At 38.2% G+C, this 24,387-nt stretch overlaps 1 long non-coding RNA gene across 3 annotated transcripts; it reads left to right on the forward strand.

Annotated features, from left to right (window-relative positions):
- The first annotated feature begins 703 nt into the window (after window positions 1–703).
- LOC145802907 (uncharacterized) lies at window positions 704–17,757 on the forward strand. 3 transcript variants are annotated; one of them, XR_014344677.1, is made up of 4 exons: window positions 705–801; window positions 8,571–8,714; window positions 9,327–10,080; window positions 17,333–17,757. It is a non-coding gene; the product is annotated as an uncharacterized LOC145802907 (long non-coding RNA). The 3 variants fall into 3 exon arrangements; XR_014344675.1 differs by having other exon boundaries at window positions 704–801; window positions 8,571–10,080; XR_014344676.1 differs by lacking the exon at window positions 705–801 and adding an exon at window positions 1,389–1,656 and having other exon boundaries at window positions 8,571–10,080.
- The last annotated feature ends 6,630 nt before the right edge of the window (window positions 17,758–24,387 follow it).

Raw genomic sequence — 24,387 nt, forward strand, 5'->3', positions numbered from 1 at the left:
TTTGCTTTGCTCAGTAGCCACACTCATACATACACAAGACACTGTCGTTTTTCAGCCGTATCGGCATGTATCGGACAACAAATCGCTTACGTATCGGATTCAGCCCGATACGTATCGGGAATCGGCCGCTACGGCTGTGAAATTCAGTCTCGCCGGTATACCGGTGAGTATCCGACTCGGCCTTATCATTTTCCGGTACGAACCGGACGGTACGGAACGTACCGGCCGATATTTAGAACCTTGAATGTGGCAGAAGCGCATTCAAGTGATGACACCGTCAAGGTACATGTAACATTTTCTCTTCCAGTCTTTTGGGGCCATGGTGGTTGATTTATTGTGTAATTGAAAACATGGGTATTTGATACTTGGCCTTATGGTGGTTGATTAGTTAGTTCTGTTTAGCCCTGTGGTGGGTTGCTTTTTTTGTATTCTTTTTATTGCTTTGATGCTTTCTAATAAAGTTTGCTTGTTTATCAACAATAAATAAATAAATAAATAAACGAGAAAGATATAAGCATTTGATACTTAATTGTGTTGATTTATTGCGTAATTGATTGAAAATTCTTGAGAAAACTACCTAGTTTGATCTCCTTAACGTGTGCATGCATGCATATGTTTATCGAAGGGGGTTTCGCTATTTGATTCAGTTAATGTTCTTATTGCCTTATATTCATTTCGTTTGAAGCTTCTACTTGTATTGAGTTTTTTTTGTTGTTTTCTTGAAGGCGTATGCAGTTACAGCACTTATGAAAATATGCATTTGAGACCGCGGTTGGGAGAAAAGTGGACGTGCTGCCTGAGGTAGGTCTTTCTAGCACTTGATTGCATTTCTCTTATCTGAGCTAGTTAAATCAATTTCTATAATCAAGTGGCTGAGAATTTGTAGTGATACTCTATGTTACATGGACTCGGGTACGGGTATCGGATGCGGGTGCGTATCTAGGGGTCGAACACTTAAAAATTAAAAATTGATGATATGTGGATATGTATCCAAATTTGGATGAGGGTATGGGGATACGTTAAATAATTTTTTTAAAAAATATATATATTTATTATATGAAAAAAAACTATATTTATTATATGAAGATGAGTTATATTATATAAATAACAAATAAAAATTATTTTAGATATCAAATAAATTATATTATATATAATAAAATAAGTCATTTTTATTTTAGACATAAAAATTATATTATTTATGATATATTATATTATATAATTTTTTTTGGATGAATAATATTATATAATATTAATAATATTATATATTATTATATTATTCATCCATTATTTATATTTATAATATTATTCTATTAATGTAATTTATATTATATACTAATATAAAATAAATGTATGTAATATTTATTATATATTATATAATATAAAGAGTAGAGAGAAGTCAGACAGACAGACAGACGGAAGAAGAGAAAGGAGAGGAAGAGAGAGATCAAGATCGAGAGATGAGAGGAGAAGAAGAGAAATGAAGAGATCAAGAAACGAGAGAGAAGACAGAGAAGGAGATTGAGAGACGAGAGAGAAGACAGAGAAGGAGAAGGAGATTGAGCATTGAGGATCGAGCAAAAGTCGAAGCTGTCGAAGCAACGACTGGAAGGATCGAAGTCGATGATCGATGTCTTCGTCGTTTCGAAAGGCGACCAGGTTCTCTCTTGCTCTCTCCTCTTTCATTTCTTTTGTTGTCTGTAAAGAGCCGTGTCCGAGAGAGAAGAGGCGAATCCGACACAGATCCCACACTCGCACCCCTGTCATGTCGACATGGGTACTTCGCCCCAAAGTGCCGAGTCCATGTAACACAGGTGATACTTGCTGTTAGATGTGGTTGGTAGAAATCATAAGCCAAAATTTCCTTTCTACAACTCTACCTTATCCTCATCCTTATTGGTCTATCCTTTGTCCATGAAGAACATTGAACCCGAATCACGCCACACAATGTTGTGCATTCTCTCTTCGCACTCTGTTAGTCCATTTGAATATATTTTTTTCTTGTGTTATCTTTTTTGCCTTGCCACTTCTCCAAATCTTCTACATTCTTATTACATGAACTTTTTTTAGCCGACCAATATCCTGCCACTTAACTTATGGTTAGTCTGGTGGTTGCCTTTTCATTGCTTACCCTTCAATTTTGGACCTATTGAGCAGCTGACAACACTTGGCTCCTCAAGTAGCAGCATGTGTCATTCTGATATGTCCTGAACTGGCACATTTTGGGGTGCTTGAGGGAAAATTTGAGAGCAAATTTAAAACACAAAGAGGTTTTGTTTAAGTATTCATTGCATGTTGTGGGCTTCAAACTTGCTTAGTATTTGACCCCATAACAATTCTTGTGTAAGTTGTTCACATTTGCACTGATCTTGAAGGAATTTTTTAAGAGTTGAAATTGAGAATCTCAATAAGGTAGCATCTATGGTAGTGTGATGAAGATCATGGAAAGAAGAAAAAGAGTAAATCTGGAATTTCACATGAAGCACATTTAAGGCATCAAGAATTAAAGATTTGGATTATAATTTTGAGTCTTCATGTCATTATAGTAGGTTTTAGTAATTATGGGTATAATGGTAATTCTAATAATTGTTGGACATGGGTTGTAGACCCATGAGTTTTATTTTGGGTCAAGTTATTAAATGGGTTATTATATATGAGTTTTATTATATCTAAAATAATCTTAGTGGTCAAAAGTCCAAGTTTTCTATTTTGATATTGAAGTAGAATTAGAAGTCATTAAAGTTTTTTATTATGATTGAAGTAGAATTTGAAGTTAAAGTTGGTCTAGAGTATTAGTAGTAGCTAAATATTTTTTAATTTCTAAATTTGAGAAATAGTCTTTATAGAATTAGGAAAGTCTTTAGCCTATAACTATATGTGTAATCTCAATGATTCAAGAGCAGAGTTAATATTATGAAAATTTGAGATTGCGTTTGTGTGATTGGCCTATCCCTTGTGTGGGTGAAACACTTCTTTTTCTTTCTCTCTTTTTCTTTTTCTTCTTCTTCTATCCAGCAAGGTTACTGTTCACGTCACTGTTCATAGTGCTTAGAACAACCATCCGACTGCCCCTAAACATTTGTGTTTTCATTCCCAAAACCCTACCCTTTTACAAACCCTTAAACTCTTATTCTTTTAAATATTTCTGCAGTCACAAAATCCCACCAAATCCAGCCTTATAAGTCTATTGTTGTTGCTGCTGCTAGTATACTTAAACCGGGCTCACTTATAGGAAAGTAATTCATACTCGTCCTACATCAGTTTGGTATCAGAGCCTCAAGATCCTACTTTTAGTCTTCACTTTTTTGGGTTTTTTTGACAAAGTTGTTTTATTGAGTACGATGGTGACAAACGCTGAATTGAATTCCAAGTTTGAAGCCTCCTCAAAAGATTATGAGGCTACCAAGGAAGATGTTGCGATGTTAAAAGAGGATTTTGCGATAATTAAGGCAGATGTTGCAACAATAAAGAGTGATGTGCATACTATCAAAACAATTTTAAATGGATTGAAAACTTCCATGGAGATGTTATTGGCTACTGTTTAAGAGAAGACTAATATCCAAGAGCAAGAGGGTGATAGTGTTAAAGATTTTGAAGAATGTATGAAAGAACAAGATGAACATGCTGCTAATATTGAGGATATTGAAGAAAGGAAGGCGAAAATTAATTTACTTATTAAAGAAAGCATGAAAGATCATCATGATCAATGTTTTAAAGCCAAGGAAGCCAAAGAGAATGATAAGAATGCAACTGAACTTTCTACTTTTCACAAGAAAAATGAAGTTCACATTGAGTTTATTATTCCTGACAAATTCGATGTGGTCAATGGAGTGATGATAACATTGAACTTTTTGATTTTCTCATCGTTCGTTCCAAACAATCAAGTTGAATGGTTGCAAGTGCAAGATTCCATAATCCTTATACTTCAACATTATAAAACTTGAGGTTGAGTTTTTTCGAATGGAGGGGAGAATGATGAAGATTATGGAAAGAAGAAAAAGAGCAAATCTAGAATTTCACATGAAGCACATTTAAGGCATCAAGAGTTAAAGATTTGGATTATAATTTTGAGTGTTCATGTCATTATAGTAGGTTTTAGTAATTATGGGTATAATGGTAATTTCAATAATTGTTGGACATGGGTTGTAGGGGTCACCCATGGGTTGTAGGGGTCACCCATGGGTTGGGTTTTATTTTGGGTCAAGTTATTAAATGGGTTATTATTATATATGAGTTTTATTATGTCTAAAATAATCTTAGTGGTCAAAAGTCCAAGTTTCCTATTTTGATATTGAAAAAGAATCAGAAGTCATTAAAGTTTCCTACTATGATCGAAGTAGAATTTGAAGTCAAAGTTAGTCTAAAATATTAGTAGTTGCTAAATATTTTTTAGTTTCTAAATTTGAGAAATAGTTCTTATAGAATTAGGAAAGTCTTTAGCCTATAAATATATGTGTAATCTTAATGATTCAAGAGCAGAGTTAAAATTATGAAAATGTGAGATTGTGTTTGTGTGATTGGCCTATCCCTTGTGAGGGTGAAGCACTTCTCTTTCTTTTTCTCTTCTTCTTCTATCCAGTAAGGTTACTGTTCACGTCACTGTTCACAGTGCTTAGAACAACCATCCAACTACCACTAAACACTTGTGTTTTCATTCCCAAAACCCTATCCTTTTACAAACCCTTAAACTCCTATTCTTTTAAATATTTCTACAGTCACAAAATCCTACCAAATCTAGTCCTATAAGTCCATTGTTGCTGTCAGTATACTTAAACCTAGCTCACTACTTGTAGGAAAGTAATCCCTACTCGTCCTACATGTTAAAATTGATGTATTATTGATTGATGTATGTTATCTATTACAAAAATGGTGAGGGGCTCCTTATATAGAAGATGTAGTGGAGTAGGTGGTAGTAGGTGGTAGTGGTAGGTGTGTAGTAGGTGGAAGTAGGTGGTGGTAGGTGTAGTAGGTGGAGTAGGTGATGGTAGGTTTTAACAGCCCCCCACAAACTCAAGGGGGATAGGAACTAACCAACTTGAGTTTGGAGAGAGTAACAAAACAAGAAAATAATCTGAAAAATAAAAAATGGATAGGAGACACTGTATGGTCGTGTCAGACCATTGTAGAAGACTGTATGGTTATGGCAGACCGATGTAGAAGACACTGGCGCGTGTTGGACCGATGTAGAAGAAGTTTATGGGGTCATGTCGGACCGTTGTAGCAGACAATGTTGTGACAGTTGTTGTGACAGTTTACGGAGTTTTGCTGGACCCTTGTAGAAACTAACCGGAATCAATGTCGGGACAATTTACAGAGTCTTGTCGGACCCATGAAGGAGCTAACCGGAATCAATGTCGGGACAGTTTACAGAGTCTTGTCGGACCCCTAAAAAGTCGCACCCTCAAAAGGTGTGCCCAATCTTTCAAAAGGCGTGCCATCAAAAGGCGTGCCCAATCCATAAAAAGGCGTGCCATCAAAAGGCGCGCCCATGTTGTCGTCGAGCGCCGAGCGACGCATGATGCGCGTGTCTGCCTTGGCTATTTAACCAAGGTTGAGGCGGAGGCTGTGCAAACCAGTCTGAAACCGCCGAACATTTGCATTCTGAAATACTCTGTAACCAATCCTTCTCTGAAAGTACTAGTCGAAAATCGCTGCTTCGCTGAAATACTCAGTAACCAATCCTTCTCTGAAAGTACCAGTCGGAAATCGCTGCTTCGCTGAAACACTCAGCAACCCAAAAACATGGCCTCTTCTTCCCGTCCAGCTACCCAGAACATGGCCTCCTCTTCCCGTGGTCTGCTCACGCTCTTTCCAAACCTGAACGAGTCCACAAGAGAAATAACTAGTGCGGTGGCCCTTGAACCGGAACCAAGCGCCTCTGGTTTTGCGCCGTTGAACTTCCCTATGCGGTCGGTGGAGCAAAAAATGGTAGTGCAAACAGATATTGAGGCCAATCAGTATACTTTGAAGTCATGTGGGGAAACCATGACTACAGTCACAAACTTGTCGCACCGGCTGCAGAGTAGGACAAATGAGGTGCGGCAGTTAAACGTCCAACTGGCTCTGCTCCAGCGCATGTATAAGGATGCGCGAGCAGAGATAAGTGTGTTAAAGGCGGAAAATAAGGAGCTGAAGCGGAAGGCCACCGTTATGTTCCGATTTGGAGGTCCGCCATATGCTGTAGTGGAGGAGCAAGGGGGAGTGAACGTGCTCGGTGGCGTGGGAAACACGGAGACAACACTGGCAATGGCCGCCCAGGACGGAGGCAAGAAGAAAAGACCGGCGGAATAGGCAAAGAAGTGAGGTCGGTGGGTGGCCGTCTGCAGAAAAGAAAACAAATCTTTGGATGTTGTGTTTTGGTTTGTTGTTGTTGTTTTTTTTTTTTTTTTTTTTTTTTTGTTTGTTTGTTTTTTTTTTTTTTTTTTTTTTTTGTTTTTTGTTGGGTGTAAAATTGTGATCGGGGTTGATCCCTGAGATGAATAAAATATGGTTTGGTGTGCAAAGCTATATGGTATGAATGGAAGTTGAAAAAGATTAAAAATAATGTGACAGAAAATAAAGAAAGAAATAATAAGAATATATTTGAAATCAAAATAAAAGATGGGAGAAATAAAGAAAGTGGTTCACGTGGTTTCTTGGCCCACTAATTGGTGAAAATCGGCAATGGTGTTCGGTATATATATATATATATATTTTGTTTTTGTTTTTGTTGTGGGTTTAATAATAATAATAATAATAATAATATATTAAGGAGGAAAGCATGTGCGCTGGTGGGTTGGAAAGTGAAAAAATGAGAGAGAGAGAGAGTGGGGTACATGATGATGATGATAAAATGAATAAAAAAAAAAATTGGTTGTGTGTAAGGCGGTGGCTTTAGTCAAAAAAGTGAAAACTTTCCATTGAGATAGCATCTGAGCAAGCTAAGATAAACCCATTTGAGTGGAGTACTTGGAGCTTGTGAAAAAAGATCAACTGTGTCAAACCAGACCCAAAATTCCCACCGGCTCCGACCATGCCAAAAATGACTCATCAATGGTGGCGCGAGGTCGTTTGGCTGTTCTCTCAGCCCACCTTTCAGCTTCCGTCGAATCCGAAGCCTTCGTACCAGTTATCGAGGCCTCGTGTGTCTCCTCTCAATCGGTGATCGCACCGCCTCCGAATCTGAAGGGTTCGCTCACCATCATCGACGAGAGGACTGGTAAGAAGTACCAAGTTCAGCTCTCTGAAGAAGGAACTGTCACTGAACGCATTCAGCAGTCACTGGGACCAAGGGGACGAAGCTTCCGGTCTTTGAAAAGGTCTGTTGGTGTCCAAGCTGCCATGGAACACACCACCATTGAATTGACTGGAAGAGACCGACCCGGCTTGCTTTCAGAGGTTTTCGCAGTCCTCACTGACCTAAAATGTAATGTGGTAGCTGCAGAAGTCTGGACCCACAATCAGGCATATGGATGGGTACCCAATTAGTTCCGAAGCAGAAGAGTCCGCCGAGTGTTTGGAGGATCCAGAGGGTCCATAGGCGGCCTCTCATGCCGAAAAATCTGGCGGAGTAGTCGGAAGCGAAGCCGCCGAAGGGGCGGGCGATGAGGTTGGCCATGCCGAAGGTGGCTGCGATGGTGCCGGCAGTGTGTGTGTGTCCAGCCGTTGATCAGAGTGAAGGGACTGCAGCGACGGGTTAAGGTCAACAGTGGTGGTAGATGAAGACGACCGAGACGGTGGTGTATGGGAGGACAACAGTGAGAGGAGGGGCAGTGGTGGTGGACTCGAAGAAATTTCAAGGTATGTGTAGAAAATTCTAGCGGATTAGGGTGAGGTCCGGCGGGCAGCCAAGGCGAGGTTGCCGCCCGCCGGTGAAGCGAAAAATACTAAGTGCTTAACCTTGCTCTGATACCATGTTAAAATTGATGTATTATTGATTGATGTATGTTATCTATTACAAAAATGGTGAGGGGCTCCTTATACAGGAAATGTAGTGGAGTAGGTGGTAGTAGGTGGTAGTGGTAGGTGTGTAGTAGGTGGAAGTAGGTGGTGGTAGGTGTAGTAGGTGGAGTAGGTGATGGTAGGTTTTAACACTACATCATAGTGCTTTCAAAATCACCAGCTAACACTCTCAAGTTTATAATGGATAAATCAACTATACTATCAATTTGTTGTTAAAAAAAAAAATGCTTGGTGTGCTAATCTTTTTTCTTTCTCAACTCTCCTTGAAATGGAAACTTGTGATTTCAGAGTTGATATTTCAATACAATTTGATCTGGGTCATCTGATTCATGTTTGTTCTTAGTGTTGCATGCTAGTTACTTTCTGACATTTAATGCTGCCTTGTGCTTCTCTGTGTACTGTTTGATGTATTAGTTGTTAAGATAGAGTTCTATTAACTATTGGTGTGCATATATAATTACCAAATTATATGTGTGTATATATCATAGACGAGTAATATGTTTTCCGCATGTCACAATCAAAGGCATCAAATATATATATATATATATATATATATATATTTTTAAATAATTTTTTCCCTTCGCCCCTTAAAAGATGCATCTGCAGATTGGTGATTTTCTTCCTTTTTGCAGTATCAATCCTTCATTGAAGAATTATCAGCATCCCACTCGACAGATTTGCAGCAACGTGCATATGAACTTCAAGCAGTCATCGGCTTAGATGCTCATGTTGTTGAAAGTATAATGCCATTGGATGCAAGTTGTGAAGGCATCCAGGTCTTCTTTTATATCTTATCTACTTTAGTAGGTCGCCTTCTTTTTTTTTCCCCATTTATTGTCAAGGTTCTTATCTTGTTAATTTGCTTTTTAATACTTGGCTGAAATGGATAAATATAGTTATGCTTTTCCTGTATACCTTTCTTAAAATTATTAGAAGCCGTTCGTGTTATCTATTTGTATGCACTGCTCTCTGGGATGCATCAAATTCTTTTCTAGGGAGTTCTCAGTTCTATTTTTCTATTTGTTTCATGTATCTCTTTGCTTGGTGCTCAAATTACTTGGAAGTCATTAAGTTATTTTGTCCTGTTTTATATCTCTTTGTTTGGTTCTCAGTTTTAAAAATTGCTATGTCAATGTTTGTATCGTGTTGTGCTTCTGCATCTGCATGTATTAGTGGTTATGTTTATATTAGGGATGTAGAAGCATGCACACGTCTGGATATTTTGGTCATGATATTTAAGGATGGTTGTTTTGATTGTCTGCATCGGATTTTGGCTGACCTCTTTGTTATGGTCACTTGCGTAATTTCTTTCACTATATTGGCATTATTTCTTTGATAGATCCACACTAACACTTGTAAGCCCTCAAAAGTCTTTCATTCCTCAACAGTTATGTCCAACAGTCATTGGAAAACGGGGCTCAGTCCTATATTCCCAAGGATGAACGTTCCGGAATTTTAAATATCAGCAGCTTCAGAAAACAAGATCACCATGAAGCTTCAACACGTTCTCTTAGGTTCGAGGCCTATGAGCTTCCAAAACCAACGGTGCCAATGCCATCAAGGGCTCCTCCAGTTTCACTAGCATCCTCAACTGAACTTGTTCCGATACCCGAGCCTTCTTATCCAAGGGAGATGCACCAAACTACAGCAGTGCCATCTGTATCTGATACGGGTCCATCAGAACTCAAGCTAAGACTTGATGGGGTTCAAAGGAAGTGGGGTAGGCCAACTTACTCCTCTCCCGCACCGTCTACCCCAAGCTCCAGTTTGCAGAGACCCATGAATGGGGTGACACAACCTGATGGAACAGGCAATCTAAACTCCAAACCATGTGATACATCGTATGGTTCAAGAAGGTCCCAAGTTCAGATTTATTTGGAAAAACAGAAGCTTGCTGCTTCATTGTTTGGGGGTCCATCAAAACCCGAGGAGAGACCATCCTCTACTGGTCATTAGATTTCAAAAGGAGACATATCCCAAACGGCTAAGGGGGTGACTTCATCTTTTGAAACTGCTATTCAGCCACCTCCAGATTTGCTCGACGTGAACCACCAGTCACAAGTGCTGCCCCAAGTGGATCGTTTTAAGCAATTGGAAGGGCTTCTTGATCCATCTCAAGATGCTTCGGCTCTAAACTAGTTGGTTCTGTTGAAACAATCTTCTGTGTAAATAAAATAAACTGAAATAAATTCAAACAAAACAAATAAATAACATACCAGATTTATTTATTGAACCCAAATAAAATTAAGACCAAGTCGAGTGTGTGACACTCTGTCTTTAAGACAGATTCGCCCCGCTATGGTACTTACGGATGAGTGGCGTCTATCTCCCAGGATACAATGATCTTCACAAATTTATAGAAGCACTTCAAATAAATTTGTTCGGCGAACCAAACCTGTGTTCTAACTCTCTGAAATTTTTATTCTAAAACTAGAATGAAGAAATAATGTAAAAAGAAAAATTTGGACAACAAAGTGACAAAAAACCAAACAGGTTTTTTTCGGATGGAAAATACGGATTAGCAAGACTCAATCTTCCGGGACTTTACCATGCTGGATATATGGCTGTATATATAGGGAAAAAACCATGCACCGAACAGGTCCCAAAACAGATGCAACTGTTGATTCAAAAATTTGTCCGTTGGTGCAAGAGCACAACATTTCAACCAATCAAAAGTGAACGTTGAACAAACCTGTTGTACCTTTACTTATTTAATCTATTTCAAATATATATATAAAAATATATAACTAATGAAATAGTTTAAATAAATAAATAAATAAATAAAGAGGTACAAACTTTAGGAAACATTTAAGGAACCTAAAATTTAAATTTAGAATTAAATTAAATTCTAAAATTATACATTTTAAGAAACCACTTAGGAACTCAAAATTTGAATTTAGAATTAAATTAAATTCCCACAATAATTTTTATTGAAAAAATTCAAAAGAATTTTATCTAAAAAATTAATGTTAAACCCGAAAACGACGTCAACTTCCCATTCACTCAAAAATGGTTTTGACGTTCCGTCTTCACCACTTCACCTCTTCGGACCCACCCCTAAAGACGTTTGGGGTCCACCCAAAATGGGTTAAAAAAAATACCTATATAAAACCATTTTTCCAACAATCCCCCACATGAATGGAATTTGATGGAGAGAAAATGCAACAACATGATCTATTACAGAGAGTACAGAAATTGGTAATATTCTGCAAAGGATAGGTAGCTTTTGGCTTTGAACCTTCCCTTGTGAGATACTATCGGATTTACTAGCTAACCAGTGAACATGATGTCTTGAACTGTTCAGCCGTTTGTGTAAACCAAAACAATAGAACTCACACAGTATATTCCCAGACACAGTTTAGTTCTCACTATTGTGTTCATTTTGGCCCTGAACAACCTGGTCTTTCATGAGTGCTCTAAAGACTTGTAGCCTTTCACAAATCTTATAGAACCGGCCCAGTTCACACTCACATAGGTGATTCTTATGAAAAGTATCCTGCCATACTCCACTAGGTTTACCTAGATATAAGAATCATTAAAAGTATTACTTAACCTAAATCGCTGCAGACATCACTTATTTCATCATAGAAATGGGTAGGAGTTGGACTCCACAGTGATCCTTCTGAGTCAATCACAACTCGGTTGTCCCTTTGAACCTAGATCTTGGGATCTCCAGTCAACTAGGTTGGGTTGCCGTTGTGGTAACTCTTATTAAATAGGCTTTAGTCCCATTCCCCTCGATGAATTCTCAACTAACTCTCTTGCTAACCCTTTGGTTAGTGGATCCGCTATGTTGTCTTTAGACTTAACATATTCTATGGAAATAATTCCATTAGAGAGTAGTTGTCTTACGGTGTTATGTCGACGACGAATGTGTCGTGACTTACCGTTATACATATGACTCTGTGCTCTACCAATTGCTGATTGACTATCACAATGTATGCATATAGCAGGCACCGGTTTTGGCCAAATTGGAATATCTTCAAGGAAGTGACGAAGCCATTCTGCCTCTTCCCCTGCTTTGTCTAAAGCTATGAATTCAGATTCCATAGTAGACCTAGCAATACAATTCTGTTTGGAAGATTTCCAAGATACAGCCGCCCCACCAAGAGTAAAGACATACCCACTGGTGGACTTCGAGTCTCTAGTATCCGATATCCAATTTGCATCACAGTATCCTTCAAGTACTGCTGGATATCTAGTATAATTCAGCCCAATGTTACGAGTAAATCGGAGATATCTTAGAACCCTTATAATTGCTTTCCAGTGTTCTACTCCCGGATTACTCGTATATCTACTTAATTTACTTACTGCATAAGCTATATCTGGGCGGGTGCAGTTCATCAAGTACATTAAGCTTTCAATAATTTGGGCATACTCTAATTGAGAAATACTTTCCTGTACATTTTTAGAAAGATACAAATTAACATCTACAGGAGTTCTAGCAAGATGATCATCATCTTTGCCGAATTTGTCAAGTATTTTCTCAACGTAATGAGATTGTGACAAAGCATATCCAAGTATTACATCAGCAATGCCCATGTCCTTCATGTCAAAATGTTTATTCAACATTTTCTTGGTAGTTTTAATCATGTCATTATTACTACCAATGATGAGCATATCATCTACATAAAGACATACAATGACATAACCTTTATCTGTATTTTTAATATAAACACATATGTCACACTCATTAATTTTAAATCCATTTGACATCATTGCCTTGTCAAATTTCTCATGCCATTGCTTTGGCGCTTGTTTTAAACCATATAATGATTTAACCAATTTACACACTTTCTTTTCTTTCCCTGGAACAGAAAACCCTTCTGGTTGTTCCATGTAAATTTCTTCATTTAACTCACCATTTAAGAAAGCGGTTTTAACATCCATTTGATGAATTTCTAGATTGTATAGAGATGCAATGGCAATTAGCATTCTAATGGATGTGATTCTAGTAACCGGTGAGTATGTGTCAAAGTAATCTAGACCTTCTTTCTGTCTAAAACCTTTGACTACAAGTCTTGCCTTGTATTTATCTATTGATCCATCCGCTTTCAATTTTCTTTTGAAAATCCACTTGTACCCAAGAGGTTTACAACCTGGTGGCAAATCCACTAATTCCCAAGTGTGATTTTGCAAGATGGATTCAACTTCACTGTTGACAGCATCTTTCCATAAAGGAGCTTCAGGACTGGACATAGCCTCTTTAAAAGTTAAAGGCTCATTTTCTACCATATATGTTAGAAAATCTGGACCAAAAGATTTTGAGGTTGTAGCACGTTTACTACGCCTAGGTTCCTCTTCTTCATTTTGATCTAACTCTTGTTCTTGATCATTACTAGTAATAGCATCAAAAGATCTTTTCTTATTACTAGTCTCTTGTCCAATCTTATTCGGAAATACATGTTCAAAGAACGATGCATTCCGAGATTCAATAATAGTATTTACATGCATTTCGGAATGTTCTGATTTATGAATCAAAAACCGATATGCACTACTATTCTTGGCATAACCAATGAAAATGCAATCAATGGTCTTAGGACCTATCTTAATCTTTTTAGGACTAGGAATAGCCACTTTAGCCAAACACCCCCATACTTTTAAGTATTTGTAGGATAGTACTCTTCCATGCCACAATTCGTAAGGTGTTTGATTCACTTTCTTTCGGGGTACTTTATTAAGTATATAATTAGCAGAAAGTATTGCTCCCCCCCACAAGTTCTGAGGTAATCCAGAACTTATTAACATGGCATTCATCATTTCTTTTAAAGTCCTATTTTTCCTTTCAGCAATTCCATTTTGCTGAGGTGAGTAAGGAGCGGTGGTTTGATGAATTATCCCATGTTCTTTACAAAACTCACTAAAAGGTGATTCATATTCACCACCTCTATCACTTCTAAGTTTCTTGATTTTCTTACCAAGTTGATTTTCAACTTCATTCTTATATTGAATGAAAGTTTCCAAAGCTTCATCCTTGGTTCGAATTAAATAAACATAACTACATCTAGTATAGTCATCTATAAAAGTAATAAAATACTTTTTTCCACCTCTAGTTTGAATTGATTTAAAATCACAAATGTCACTATGAATTAATTCAAGTGGTTCCGTACTTCTTTCAATTGAATGAAAAGGAGTTTTAGATAATTTTGCCTCAACGCAAATTTCACATTTATGATTTGAATCAATGTTAAATTTAGGTAAACATTCCATATTAATTAATCTACGCAAAGATCCATAATTAACATGTCCTAGTCTACCATGCCATAAATTTGAAGACTCAAGCAAGTAAGAAGAAGATGTAGTATTATTAATAACTGAGGGTACAACGGTCATTACATTTAACTTGAAAAGGCCATCAGACATGTAACCTTTTCCTACATACATCCCATTCTTAGTAAGTACAAATTTATCACTCTCAAATACTAGCCTAAACCCATTCTTACTCAACAAAGATCCGGAAACAAGATTCTTGCGAATGTCCGGTACATGCAGCACATTGTTGAGAGTGAGTTCCTTTCCAGATGTCATCTTGAGTACAATCTTTCCTTGTCCTTCAACTTTGGAAGTTGAGGAGTTGCCCATAAAAAGTTGTTCACCATTATCCACTGAAGAATAAGATGTGAACATCTTTTTGTCGGCACAGATATGGCGAGTAGCACCAGTGTCCACCCACCATTCTTTAGGATTTCCGACAAGATTTGCCTCGGAAACGACTGCAGAAAGATTGATGTCATCGACACCATTGGAAATATTGTCCACTTCAGTCATGTGGGCTTGAGCAGGCTTCTTGCTTGTTCTTCTTTTGTTTTTGCCTTTGCTACGGCAATCTTTGGCCCGATGTCCCTCTTTGTCACAGATGTAACATTTGCCATTAAACTTGTACTTTTTATTATCCCCCCCCTTTAGAGCCTTGTGATGAACTTTCTCCAGAAGACTTTCGTTTCTTGGTTTTTGAAGCATGTTCCACCACATTTGCCTTAGACTCCATAGGAAGCTTACCAGCCCCGCTTTTCAGAATTGCGGTTGTCCTCCTCAATCCTCAAACGCACAATCAACTCGTCCATAGAAATTTCTTTGCGCTTATGTTTGAGGTAGTTCTTGAATTCCTTCCAGCCTTTTGGTAATTTTTCAATTAAGGCTGCAACTTGAAAGGATTCACTAAGAGACATACCTTCTGCGTGAATGTCATGCAGAATGAGTTGGAAATCTTGAGCTTGGCTGATCACAGTTTTGGAATCAACCATTACAAAATCTAAGAATCTGCCAACCACAAATTTCTTTGAGCCGGCATCTTCCGTTTTGTACTTTTTCTCCAACGATTCCCAAAGTTCCTTTGCAGTCTTGATTGGACTGTAGACGTTGTATAATGTGTTGTCAAGTCCGTTCAAGACGTAATTCCGGCAAAGGAAATTGGCATGTTTCCAAGCATCAACCGCAGCAACCACTTGCCGGTCGGTTTCATCCTCTTTCAGGATAGGAGCATCTTCACGGAGGAAACGAGCCAGGTTCAGAGTTGTAAGATAGAACAACATTTTCTGTTGCCATCTTTTAAAGTCAGTTCCTAAGAACTTCTCTGGCTTTTTACCGTGATTTACCGGTACTGTTACAACAGGAGAGGGGGTTGGCGTCATTGCAGCCACCACAGTAGTACTTGTTTGGGCATTCGTTTCAGTAGCCATCAATTCTAATATATAAAACAAAATTAGAATTAGAATTTACACTACACAGAAAATTAAACCAAATCCACAGAATTAAATTCCGTAAAAATAAAAGAAACAAGAATGTAACTTTTATTTTCCAATTAATTTGAAAATAAAATAAAATTTTATTTAAACAAATTAATTCCACACAGAAAATTAAATTCTGTAAAATAAAAGAAATAAAAACTATAACTTTTATTTATCAATTAATTTGGAAATAAAATAAAATTTTATTTAACCAAAATAATTCCACACAAGAAATTAAATTCTATAAAAATAAAAGAAATAATAACTATAACTTTTATTTTTCAATTAATTTGGAAATAAAATAAAATTTTATTTAACCAAATTAATTCCACACAAGAAAATTAATTTCAGTAACACTTCAATAATTAAAATACTGAAACAGAATTTTAATTAATGAAAACTCAGAAAATAATTTCTAAAACCCAAAATTAATTTCTGAAAAAATTTCACAAAAATATATTCTGAATTGTTAATGACACCAGTATCGTACTACTAGTTGTTGTCAAAGAAAAGAGACAGTATATTACTACTATCTGTCAAATAGCTTATAACCACTATTTGTTTTTCCAACCAGAATATTATTTTGTAAATTCACAGAAAATAATTTTTTTTTTCCGAAATTATTTACAAAGAATGGAAAAAGGAAAACAAACGAAAAATTCTGTAAACAGAATAATTCGAATCTGTCTTAAGATTGTTGGAACAATCTTCTGTGTAAATAAAATAAACTGAAATAAATTCAAACAAAACAAATAAATAACATACCAGATTTATTTATTGAACCCAAATAAAATTAAGACCAAGTCGAGTGTGTGACACTATGTCCTTAAGACAGATTCGTCCCGCTATGGTACTTACGGATGAGTGGCGTCTATCTTCCAGGATACAATGATCTTCACAAATTTATAGAAGCACTTCAAATAAATTTGTTCGGCGAACCAAACCTGTGTTCTAACTCTCTGAAATTTTTATTCTAAAACTAGAATGAATAAATAATGTAAAAAGAAAAATTTGGACAGCAAAGTGACAAAAAACCAAACAGGTTTTTTTCGAATGGAAAATACGGATTAGCAAGACTCAATCTTCCGGGACTTTACCATGCTGGATATATGGCTGTATATATAGGGAAAAAACCATGCACCGAACAGGTCCCAAAACAGATGCAACTGTTGATTCAAAAATTTGTCCGTTGGTGCAAGAGCACAACATTTCAACCAATCAAAAGTGAACGTTGAACAAACCTGTTGCACCTTTACTTATTTAATCTATTTCAAATATATATATAAAAATATATAACTAATGAAATAGTTTAAATAAATAAATAAAGAGGTACAAACTTTAGGAAACATTTAAGGAACCTAAAATTTAAATTTAGAATTAAATTAAATTCTAAAATTACACATTTTAAGAAACCACTTAGGAACTCAAAATTTGAATTTAGAATTAAATTAAATTCTCACAATAATTTTTATTGAAAAAATTCAAAAGAATTTTATCTAAAAAATTAATGTTAAACCCGAAAACGACGTCAACTTCCCATTCACTCAAAAATGGTTTTGACGTTCCGTCTTCACCACTTCACCTCTTCGGACCCACCCCTAAAGACGTTTGGGGTCCACCCAAAATGGGTTAAAAAAAATACCTATATAAAACCATTTTTTCAACAGGTTCAACTACAGCGCCTGATGTGATGCCTGCAAGTGGGCAGAGTAGTACCATTGCAAATCCTCTTTTGAGTAATACAGATGATATTAATATCATATCTGGGTTGTTGAATGCAACTAACACAACTTCCCACGGACGATCTTCAGTAATGCACCCAACACAATTAAGGGTGGGTCCGAATCCTAAAGATTCACTGGATAAGGATGCTCTGGTGAGGCAAATGGGTGTGACCCATTAAGTCAGAATCCCAACTTGTTCAGGGACTTGCTTGGCTAAAATTGATGCAGATATGTGCAAAGCACAAATTTGGGCCTTTTTTGGTTTGTGTTTTGAGATATTATTTCAAAAACAATTTTCTGGAGAGAGTTTAGAAATTTTAAAAATTTGTTTAGTTATATATTTTGAAAATAGTTTTGGAATTTGGGATGATTTATTTATTTTTATTTTTTTGTAGTTGAATAGATGGACGTGAGAGAAAAAGTGATTGAGAAAGAGAGAGAGAGAGAAGAGAGAGAAAAAGTGATTGATTGATGTGGAGTAGAAAAAAGTGATTTTGAAATTTTTTCTCCAAAAACAAACCAATCCTTGGATTCTCTGAGAATAAAAGCTGTGTCAATTTGACACCATTTTTTCCTGGGTGGCTGTTGATTCTATGAGCACTTGTTGACGATAGAAAATTGCAATGTTGATAGCTGAGTTTTCTAGCCGCCCAGGATACAACAGTTGAACCAGGCATAGGCTGTCTGTGGCAGGAAAATGTGCGCTTTTCCACCACCACAGCCTTGCCATCACATGTTGTTATAACAATGATTATCTATTGGTGAGAATTTTCTTTTCGTTTCTTATCTTTTATTTTACTCAGAAACTAATTATGCCAATCTGCTGAGAAAATTGTAGTTTTTCCAAGTATGAGAAGCCCCTTCTTTTTTATTGTATATGATAGATACATGGTGTGTGGGTGAAAATCTAACCACACTGCCCGTTTAGTGATCAGCTGGAGAGCACAGGCAGAATAGATGGCTTTAGCAACCTGTAACAGAAAGAAAAAGCTCCGGCGGTGGTTCTTCTACCTGGGGGCACTCCGACGATCAAGTCAGTATATCTCTCAAAGATAATCAAGTGCTAAACTGAATACTCAAAACATAAATTGCATACCTTTGACCCACGGGGGTGCCTCTCTTTTATAATATACTCAATCCAAGTCCCACTAGAAGTATGACTTCTATGAACTCCAATTTACTGCTTACTCTGGACTCTATAAGAGATAAAGATAAAACTCCCTAAGAGCTTTATCCTTATCTTGGTTAAGTCCCCTCTTTGCCTTAGGACTCTTGTCCCTTATCTGTTTATCTCGGATTCCGATATCTTCGTGGATAACCTCGGCAACTCCGAGATCATCTCGGCTTAACTACCAGGACACGTGGCACCTCGGCTGACACGTCGGCGTCACCATGCCACGTGTTGGTATTCAGAAAATACATCCCCACAACTGCCCCCTAGGTTCTATTACCTCGGCATTCTGAGGTGATAGAACCTATTCCGATATTTTGCCACTTCTTTTCTGAGTAATGGTTCAAAAACTGATTAGCCGAGATAATCCTCTTCCAGCCGACGTGTTCTCTTCGGAGAACAAGGTTTCGATCGTACTTTTCCACGCGCATGAGCTGTCATGCATTTCTAACCGTTCCTTTTCACGTGTTTTGTTTTCATTGGAGCGTGTCTGTGACGCGCCTGAAAGCTGTCTGCCATTTGTCTGCGCCGTCTGACGCCTGCGTTGCTCTAGGCGTAATAATTGCCCTAATTTTGCCGCCGTTTCAAATTTTTGACAAAACTCTTTTTTGCCTCTACTTTTCCTTCACTTTTTCATTCTGTCTTCTTGCTCTTTTTCTCTCTGAAAGCTCTTTCTTCTTCGAATCCGCCATTGCTTCGATCTCTCTTCTCGAACTGCTCTTAATCCCTCATTCTTGCGAAGCCTTCTTTGCTGTTGCAACCAGTTTCTGGGTTCGGCTAACATTACCTCGGCTTCATTTGTCCTGGTAAGACCCTTTCCTTTAATTCTTCTTTTCTCTTTATGTGCTTTTGTCTGCCTGTTGCCATTACTGATCTTGTTCGAAGCCTTAGGTTTATTTGTATCTTGAATTTGTGGCTATTCCTTGAACTTCTATACTTTTTCACCATTCTCTTTGCCACTGTTCTTGGTTTTTTTTTCTGTATCTTTATTGCTTCTGAGAGCTATACCTCTGTTCTGGAATCTGAAACTTCGTCTTTGTTTTCTCTTTTTTGTATCTGCCCCAGATCTGTGCCTTCAATCTTGGTCTTTAGAGTTCTTAGGTTTGGGATTTGTGCGTAGAACCTTCAAATTTAGGGAAAACTGAAATAAGCCTTATCAGCCATTTCTTAGATTTTTACCGAGGTTCTTGTAACCCTTCCTAAAAACGCCCATCTTCTGAAACATATTTTAAATTGACATAATGGGTATGTGGAGGCATAGGGTAAATACCCCAACAAAACTTGAATACTTTAGGCAGGAATTCTCTATCCCAGTCGATGTTCATCTTAAACTAGCTGGGGACAGTGATACCATCATCCCCACAGACCATACGATGCCCTTCCCTATAGTAGCTTTCACCGAATGTGGACTTCGGCTTCCACTTGATCCCCTGTTTCGCGAAGTTCTTTACTTCTATAGGCTGAACCCCATGCAACTTACTATCAATTCCTATAGGGTAATTAACGGTATTATTGCTTTAGCTAGGCAAGAGAACCTTAGAATTACCCTGGCCGACCTTCAATACTGCTATACCATGTGCCCTCTTGATCTGAAGGATAGGGGTTTCGTTTATTACCTTAAACCGAGATCTACTCCGTACAAAATCGTAGCCGACCTCCCAGACTCCAACAAGGGGGCTGGAGATGATTTTCTCATTGCTTCTGGAAATTGGGAATTTGGCCCAGATGAAGATGTCCACCTCTACCCTCTTCCTCGAACAATTACAGAGGGCAAGAGTAAGAGCCCTGAGTCAACACTTAGTTGTTTTTATTTAAGTCTTTAAGATTTTTTTTTGTTTCTGACGTCTGTGTTCTTTGTCCTGCAGATCTTCGTCAGCCACCGAAAAATTTTCGTCAATCCTTCTTCCCAGGAACAGATCTAAAAACACTCCTTAACCTTCCAATCCATAAACGAAAAGCCCCACTGTTACTAAACTTCATCCCTACATACAAATCCACTTTACCCGACGTCCCAAGAAAAAGGAAGAAGAGTCTTTCTCCACCCACAGCCACAACCTTAACTGCTTCTACATCCCGAACAGATCAAGAGTCCACATCTGACCCAGCCGATCTTCCATCAACTTCGGCCCCCTACTTAATACCAATTCCTGAACGTAAACGTCGACGAAGGCTTGTAAAGACTGCCGAGATGGTTCGTCCAAGGCCTGTCGTTCAGGACCTTCTCGCCGATCTTCCAACTGACGCCGAAGCCATACCAACGCAATCAATGCTCCCACCCAAACCAAAAAAAGTTAAAAAGGCCCAGCCTAAAGCCAAGGCTACAGATGCCGAAGCTGAGGATGCTGTGCCTATTTCAAAGCTGGCAGAAAGCAAAAAATCAACCCTCAGGGTCTACTCAATCAAAGAGGCCAAGGTCATCGTCTGCGACGACCTCGGCTTCAAAGAAGCCCGATGTCCCCTAGGCCCCTAATCTATCCCTGGAGGATAGGCCCATTATGGCTAGTGAAAGTGCTGACGACATTAACGTTGGTGTCGCCCTCAGCACTGCTCTTCTCCTTCCGAATGACTTGGAACGAAATGCTAAGCTTAGTGAGTATGAGAATTACGCTCTCATGCTCCAACACTCCGTTCAAGTAAGTATTTCTGTTTGTACTTGTGATTTTTTCTTCCGTTCTTTACTGAAAGTACTGTCTCACATTTCTGTTTTTCTGCAGGCCATTCAGCATGCCCATTCATTTTCAATGCAATCTTTTGAAAATCGTCAAAGGTTGGTTGATATGAAAATGGAAGCATCTTCCATGAAGAGAGAGATAAAGTCCCTTGAAGCAAAAATGAAAAAACTGGAGGATCAAGCCGAGGCTGCAACTAAAGTTCAAACTTTAGCTCTTGAGAAGGCCGAATCTGCTGAGGCCGTTAGAAAAGTTGCTGAGGCCGAGAAAAGAGAGGCCGAGGCTCAGAAGGCCCAAGCGAAGAAAGAACTCCAGCAAGCTCTGGTCACGAAAGAGGCCGAAGTCAAAGAGGCCGATGAAAAGGCCTACGCCCAAGGTATGGCCAACGTCGCAGAAGATTATAAGCTTCAAGTCAGGCAGGCATGCAACAGGGGATTTTCCCTAGGTTGGATGTCCCTGATAAAGAAGCTTGATCTCCCTGTTGACTCGCGCCCTTCGGAATGCTGATGCCATCCCTTTGCCATTTCCTCCACCTCCACCTGAAGGTGAATCAAAATCTGATGCTGACGCCGAGAATGAAGATAAGGAAACCAATGAAGAAGCCTTGGTGAGAAAACCCAAGGATGCCGTCGTAGCCAAGTCCCCTCCTCCTACTGAGCAGGTTATGGACTTAACCTTGGATGAGGAGGGTGATGAGGCCAAGGAGGCAACTAGGGAAACTGCTACTGGGCAGCTATCGTCCAATCTTCTCTTGATAGAAAGAAGTGTTGAGGAATCATTAGCAGAGATTGATGCCGAGATACAAGCGGAAAAAGTGGCCGACGAGGTTCCACCAGAATCGTCCGAGGTCCCAGTCCCTGCAGTGGCTAACAGCGAAGAATCTTGAGAAAATTGTCTTTTGTATTTTTTCCTTCTTCTTTTGTACTTTTTTTAATTTTTGGACAATGCGAAACTCCTTCTTATGGCCGACGTGGCTTTTTTAATATATAATTGCAACTGTTCTTTTGAATGTTTTAATCTTGTGATGTTCTGTTTGACTGCTTCTGCGTAGTCTTGTACTGGGAAAAATTTTTTGCATGCTTCTTTATGTTGCTTCCTTTGTGCAATCTTCTCGGGGTGACATACCTCGGGTATAACTATAAAACTTAAACTTCGGCAAGATACCGACCTGCAAACTTTTCATGAATTTCAACAAGTATAAACCATATATTTCTGAATGTAAATTTTGCAAGTTTCTTCTCAAATAAGTATCAAACAGTGATCTTGATCTATCTTACTTGTAAATTGTTACAAATTTTCAACAAGTAGTAAACAATATACTTAGCCTTTATATCAACCTGTAAATTTCTGTATACCTCAGCGGGTGATCATATGTCGGCTTAACATAGACTTGTGAATTGCTACAAATTTCAACAAGTGTTAAGCATCTTCCCTAGGGTTTAAGCAACCCACACATTACTATGAGAACTTAAGCAATAACCTCGGCGTATCTTCAACTTGTAAATCGCTACAAATTTCAACAAGTGAAGATAAGGAATCAGCTTAATTCTAACTTGTAAATTGTTACAAATTTCAACAAGTGAATTAAGGAATAATCTCGGCTTAACTTCAACTTGTAAATTGCTACAAATTTCAACAAGTGAAGATAAGGAATCAGCTTAATTCCAACTTGTAAATTGCTACAAATTTCAACAAGCGAATTAAGGAATAATCTCGGCTTAACTTCAACTTGTAAATTGCTACAAATTTCAACAAGTGAAGATAAGGAATCAGCTTAATTCCAACTTGTAAATTGCTACAAATTTCAACAAGCGAATTAAGGAATAATCTCGGCTTAACTTCAACTTGCAAATTGCTACAAATTTCAACAAGTGAAGATAAGGAATCAGCTTAATTCCAACTTGTAAATTGCTACAAATTTCAACAAGTGAATTAAGGAATAATCTCGGCTTAACTTCAACTTGTAAATTGCTACAAATTTCAACAAGTGAAGATAAGGAATCAGCTTAATTCCAACTTGTAAATTGCTACAAATTTCAACAAGTGAATTAAGGAATAATCTCGGCTTAACTTTGCCTGAGCTTGACTTGGGTTCACATTAATTATGTCTTCAATACTCATCAATGCATAACTTTATCACTCATACATGTTGAAAGGATTCTGAAAAGACTTTATTGATGATATCGGCCAAACAATGATGTATATCTAATGATAGAAAAATTTCAAATTACAAGTATTCCAAGGTCTGGGCAATGCTTTGCCCTCATTGTCCTCAAGCCGATAAGCTCCATTGCCTAATACTGAAGTAATTCTGTAGGGTCCTTCCCAGTTTGGGCCAAGCTTGCCCTCCCTGGGATCCTTCTTGTTCCCGACGACTTTCCTTAGTACTAGGTCGCCGACTTGAAAATCTCTTGGATTAACCTTCTTGTTGTAAGCTCTGGCAAGCTGTTGCTGGTACACTGCGAGCTGAATTGCAGTTTTCTCTCTTCGTTCTTCCAACAAATCTAGGTTTCGGGCTAAGAGTATGTCATTGGTGCCATTCTCTACTCCCTGGGTTCTGATCCCTGGGATGCCGATCTCCAATGGGATGACTGCTTCTGTGCCATATGCCATGGCAAAGGGGGATTCTCCTGTTGATCTTCTCGGCGTAGTCCGATATGCCCAAAGTACGTTGGGCAACTCGTCCACCCACTTTCCTTTTGCTGCCTGCAGCCTCTTCTTTATTCCATCCAGGATTACTTTGTTGGATGCCTCTGCTTGCCCATTGCTTTGAGGAAAACTTGGTGTTGAGAAATAATTCTTGATCTTGAATTTTGCACATAATTTTTTGATAAGTTTGCTGTCGAACTGTGTTCCGTTGTCAGCAACTATTGCTCTTGGAATCCCAAATCTGGTGATAATGTCTCTCCATATAAAATTCTTGACGTCTATATCTCGGATTTTGGCAAGAGGTTCTGCCTCTATCCATTTTGTAAAGTAGTCTGTTGCTACCAGCAAGTATTTTCTCTGCCCAGTTGCCTGGGGAAGTTGTCCAACCCCAAACCTTTGACATTGTTCACACTTCTTTACATAGGCTTCGGCATCCTTTTGCATGTAGGGCCACCAATACCCTTGGGTAATGGCCCTATGGGCTAACGATCTGCCCCCAGCATGGCTTC

This window comes from Camellia sinensis, chromosome 11, assembly GCF_055761805.1.
Source record: "Camellia sinensis isolate YWXY chromosome 11, ASM5576180v1, whole genome shotgun sequence".
Classification (NCBI taxonomy): Eukaryota; Viridiplantae; Streptophyta; class Magnoliopsida; order Ericales; family Theaceae; genus Camellia; species Camellia sinensis.